Source organism: Styela clava, unplaced genomic scaffold (assembly GCF_964204865.1).
Source record: "Styela clava unplaced genomic scaffold, kaStyClav1.hap1.2 HAP1_SCAFFOLD_228, whole genome shotgun sequence".
NCBI lineage: Eukaryota > Metazoa > Chordata > Ascidiacea > Stolidobranchia > Styelidae > Styela > Styela clava.
This window is the reverse complement of record NW_027556508.1, coordinates 17,501-22,500: the sequence shown is the minus strand read 5'-3', so window position 1 is coordinate 22,500 and position 5,000 is coordinate 17,501. Positions and strand designations below refer to the sequence as shown.

The window sequence follows — 5,000 nt, the reverse complement described above, 5'->3', positions numbered from 1 at the left end:
GAGCGCACCCTTTTCTCGGTGGCTGGCGGGCGAGAGAGTGCTGCGTCGCCGGCATCGGCGTCGAAAGAAGCCGAGCCGAAAAAAGTTAAAGTACAAACGTGCAAGCATACTAACCTAACCCTAGGTAAGGGCATGTCAGAGCGAAAGACAGTAATTTCGAATGAGCCAAGAAAGAGCGGTGCGGGGCCGGTCGGAGCGCACCCTTTTCTCGGTGGCTGGCGGGCGAGAGAGTGCTGCGTCGCCGGCATCGGCGTCGAAAGAAGCCGAGCCGGAAAAAGTTAAAGTACAAACGTGCAAGCATACTAGCCTAACCCTAGGTAAGGCATGTCAGAGCGAAAGACAGTAATTTCGAATGAGCCAAGAAAGAGCGGTGCGGGGCCGGTCGGAGCGCACCCTTTTCTCGGTGGCTGGCGGGCGAGAGAGTGCTGCGTCGCCGGCATCGGCGTCGAAAGAAGCCGAGCCGAAAAAAGTTAAAGTACAAACGTGCAAGCATACTAACCTAACCCTAGGTAAGGCATGTCAGAGCGAAAGACAGTAATTTCGAATGAGCCAAGAAAGAGCGGTGCGGGGCCGGGCGGAGCGCACCCTTTTCTCGGTGGCTGGCGGGCGAGAGAGTGCTGCGTCGCCGGCATCGGCGTCGAAAGAAGCCGAGCCGAAAAAAGTTAAAGTACAAACGTGCAAGCATACTAACCTAACCCTAGGTAAGGCATGTCAGAGCGAAAGACAGTAATTTCGAATGAGCCAAGAAAGAGCGGTGCGGGGCCGGGCGGAGCGCACCCTTTTCTCGGTGGCTGGCGGGCGAGAGAGTGCTGCGTCGCCGGCATCGGCGTCGAAAGAAGCCGAGCCAAAAAAAGTTAAAGTACAAACGCGATGCTAATGAGCGAGCCGTTGTCTCGACTAATATGTAGGGGGCGTTCGATCGAGCGTCTGGCTTGAGCGCTTGTCGGCCTAGCAGAACGGTCGCATTGTTATGCCCGGGTTTTAGGCACCGCTGCAGGCGGCCGGCAGAGCTCTTGTTTGTGCGAAACTGAATGGATCGAGCCCGAGAGAGGGCGAGCAAAGAAAAAAACGCAAATCGCTCCGCCTGGCACTGCCGGCGAGGGCGTGGACGTCGCGGCCAGCGACTGTCGAAGCTGAGTACGGCCGCAGGCGATCGCCTCGGTCTTAAACGAATGCGACGAGCACGCGCCGGGCGGCCCAGCAAGGGCCGAGCGCAGCTGTCGCAGCTATCTGGTTGATCCTGCCAGTAGTGATATGCTTGTCTCAAAGATTAAGCCATGCAGGTGCAAGTACGAGTTCTCGTAAAGCGAAACTGCGAATGGCTCATTAAATCAGTCTTGGTTTATTTGGTCTCGTAAGCGAAGTGGATAACTGTGGTAATTCTAGAGCTAATACATGCATTAAGCGCCGACTTCGGGAGGCGCGCTTTTATCAGATCAAAACCGACCGGGTTCGTCCTGTGACGTTTGATGACTCTGGATAACCACGCGGATCGTACGGTCTCTGCACCGACGACGTATCATTCAAGTGTCTGCCCTATCAACTGTCGAAGGTACGCTACGTGCCTACCTTTGTGATAACGGGTAACGGGGAATCAGGGTTCGATTCCGGAGAGGGAGCCTGAGAAACGGCTACCACATCCAAGGAAGGCAGCAGGCGCGCAAATTACCCATTCCCGACACGGGGAGGTAGTGACGAAAAATAACAATACAGGACTCTAACGAGGCCCTGTAATTGGAATGAGTACATCCTAAAAACTCTTAACGAGTATCCATTGGAGGGCAAGTCTGGTGCCAGCAGCCGCGGTAATTCCAGCTCCAACAGTGTATGCTAAAGTTGTTGCGGTTGAAAAGCTCGTAGTTGGATTTTGGGCGAGCGCCGCCGGTCCGTCGCAAGGCGTGTCACTGGTTGCGTTCGCCTCACCTTCGGTTCTCCGTCGGTGCTCTTGACTGAGTGTCGGCGGTGGCCGATAAGTTTACTTTTGAAAAAATTAGAGTGTTCAAAGCAGGCTGTTCGCCTGCATAGTGTTGCATGGAATAATGGAATAGGACCTCGGTTCTATTTTGTTGGTTTTCGGAGCACGAGGTAATGATTAAGAGGGACAGACGGGGGCGTCCGTACTCTGCCGTTAGAGGTGAAATTCTTGGATCGGCGGAAGACGAACTACTGCGAAAGCATTCGCCAAGAATGTTTTCTTTAATCAAGAGCGAAAGTCAGAGGTTCGAAGACGATCAGATACCGTCCTAGTTCTGACTATAAACGATGCCAACTAGCGATCGGGAGGCGTTACCATGACGACCTTTCCGGCAGCTTCCGGGAAACCAAAGTCTTTGGGTTCCGGGGGAAGTATGGTTGCAAAGCTGAAACTTAAAGGAATTGACGGAAGGGCACCACCAGGAGTGGAGCCTGCGGCTTAATTTGACTCAACACGGGGAAACTCACCCGGCCCGGACACAGGTAGGATTGACAGATTGAGAGCTCTTTCTTGATTCTGTGGGTGGTGGTGCATGGCCGTTCTTAGTTGGTGGAGCGATTTGTCTGGTTAATTCCGATAACGAACGAGACTCTGGCATGCTAAATAGTTACGCGACCTTCTCGGTCGGCGTCTAACTTCTTAGAGGGACTAGTGGCGTTTAGCCACACGAGATTGAGCAATAACAGGTCTGTGATGCCCTTAGATGTCCGGGGCCGCACGCGCGCTACACTGAGTGAAGCAGCGAGTGTCTAACCTAGGCCGAAAGGTCCGGGTAACCCGTTGAACCTCATTCGTGATTGGGATAGGGACTTGCAATTGTTTCCCTTGAACGAGGAATTCCCAGTAAGCGCAAGTCATCAACTTGCGTTGATTACGTCCCTGCCCTTTGTACACACCGCCCGTCGCTACTACCGATTGAATGGTTTAGTGAGATCCTTGGATCGGCCCCGTCGCGGCTGGCAACGGCCGCGTCGGCGTGTCGAGAAGACGATCAAACTTGATCATTTAGAGGAAGTAAAAGTCGTAACAAGGTTTCCGTAGGTGAACCTGCGGAAGGATCATTACCGAAGGTGGTGGTAGGCCCCGGCCGACCGCGCACTGAATTGTCTTTGGGTGCCGCCGAGAGGGCGGCCGTCAATCGGGGTTCCGCCCCGTGCGACACGCGTAACACGTTGGCATAGCAAGGCAGCCGAGTGCGATGGTGGCTTCTGGGCACCGCGCTCGATGTGCCGCCGGCCCAGCCCGGCGGTCGCTCGGCGCCGTTTGTTGGTGTTTTTGTGCAGTTGTTGTCGGTGGTGGTTTTGTGGTCGATCCCACAGTGTGACGTCCGCGCGCTTCGGCGCCGGGCGAAACGTCGAGGACGACTCTTAACGGTGGATCACTCGGCTCGCGAGTCGATGAAGGACGCAGCCAAGTGCGAGAAGTAATGTGAATTGCAGAACACATTGAACGTCGACCTTCTGAACGCGAATTGCGGTCTCGGGTCAATCCCGGGACCGCGTCTGCCTCAGGGTCGCGTTCGTCCTCACCCGAGGGCCGTCGCCTGGCCTCTGCGAAGACGGCCGGGCGTCGCCCCAAGTTGAAGCGGTCGCCGAGCTTTCTCGGCGCGACCGCGTGTCCCGTACACCGCCGGCCCTCGACGTGTTCAACTACGTTCGAGGGGCGGGTCCAGGTCGGTCGGTCCGGTCACGAGATCAAGACCGACCGTGGGCCAAGGCGGCGACGGTACGCGCTCGGTCGGCGCCGGCGGCGACGACTTGCGATGCCAGCGGGCCGTGTAAGAAACGGCCCGCTTGACACATACGACCTGAGTTCAGGCGAGAGCACCCGCTGAATTTAAGCATATTATTAAGCGGAGGAAAAGAACCAACAGGGATTCCCTGAGTAACGGCGAGTGAACCGGGAAGAGTCCAGCGTCGAATCTGCGCGCTTTTCGAGCGCGCCGAGTTGTGACGTACGGAAGTCCCAGTGCGGCTGACGGCGAGCGCCGGTGTCCTTCTGATCGAGGCCTCGTCCCACGGCGGGTGTTAGGCCCATAGGGGCGCTTGCCTTGGCCGCTTCGGGTCTTCTCGGAGTCGGGTTGTTTGGGAATGCAGCCCAAAGCGGGTGGTAAACTCCACCTAAGACTAAATACGGTCGCGAGACCGATAGCGGACAAGTACCGTGAGGGAAAGTTGAAAAGCACTTTCTTAGAGAGAGAGTTTCAAGAGTACGTGAAACCGTTGAGAGGCAAACGGGAGGGCCCGTCAGGTCGCCGGCTCGCTTTCAGTTGGGTGCGGGGGCGCGCCGTCTCGGTTCGCGGACGCTTAAGGCGCCCGCTGCCGAGTCGGCTCGCGCACCGTCTCAGCGCACTAGCGACCGGCGCGGGTCACGACCGGTTTGCCGTCGGTCTAAGTCCCCGCGCGAAGGTGGCCTCCGCTCCGGCGGGGGTGTTACAGCGCGCGGGCGGTGCGGCCCGGCGGCGGATCGAGGAAAGGATGCCGCGCGCTCTCTGTGTGCGGCCGTCGCCGTTCGGCTGGCTTGTCGTTCGCCTGCACTGTACGCAGTGCCGGTGTTCGGCGGGCTGCCGCTTCGGTGGCGCGCCGTCGACGCGCTCGGGGTCCGTGGCCACGTCGGCCACCCTCCCGACCCGTCTTGAAACACGGACCAAGGAGTCTAACATGAGCGCGAGTCGTCGAGTGGTTCGAGACTCGCAGGCGAAATGAAAGTGAAGGCGGCCTTTGGCCGAACGAGGTCGGACCCGGAGCCCCGTGCGGGCGCCGGCGCACGACCGGCCGATCGCACCCGCTCTGCCGGGGCGGTCGCGCAAGAGCGTCCATGTTGGGACCCGAAAGATGGTGAACTATGCCTGGGAAGGTCGAAGCCAGAGGAAACTCTGGTGGAGGACCGTAGCGATTCTGACGTGCAAATCGATCGTCCTATTTGGGTATAGGGGCGAAAGACTAATCGAACCATCTAGTAGCTGGTTCCTTCCGAAGTTTCCCTCAGGATAGCTGGCGCTTTGTCGCAGTTTTATCTGGTAAAG

At 57.7% G+C, this 5,000-nt stretch overlaps 2 non-coding genes and 1 pseudogene across 2 annotated transcripts; all 3 read left to right on the top strand.

Moving 5' to 3' along the window:
- The first annotated feature begins 1,227 nt into the window (after positions 1 to 1,227).
- LOC144418808 (small subunit ribosomal RNA) lies at positions 1,228 to 3,039 on the top strand. Its single transcript, XR_013473677.1, has one exon. It is a non-coding gene; the product is annotated as a small subunit ribosomal RNA (ribosomal RNA).
- A 298-nt stretch (positions 3,040 to 3,337) lies between these two features.
- On the top strand, positions 3,338 to 3,491 carry LOC144418815 (5.8S ribosomal RNA). Its single transcript, XR_013473679.1, has one exon. It is a non-coding gene; the product is annotated as a 5.8S ribosomal RNA (ribosomal RNA).
- A 287-nt stretch (positions 3,492 to 3,778) lies between these two features.
- Positions 3,779 to 5,000, top strand: part of LOC144418811 (large subunit ribosomal RNA) — a 3,699-nt pseudogene continuing 2,477 nt past the window's right edge.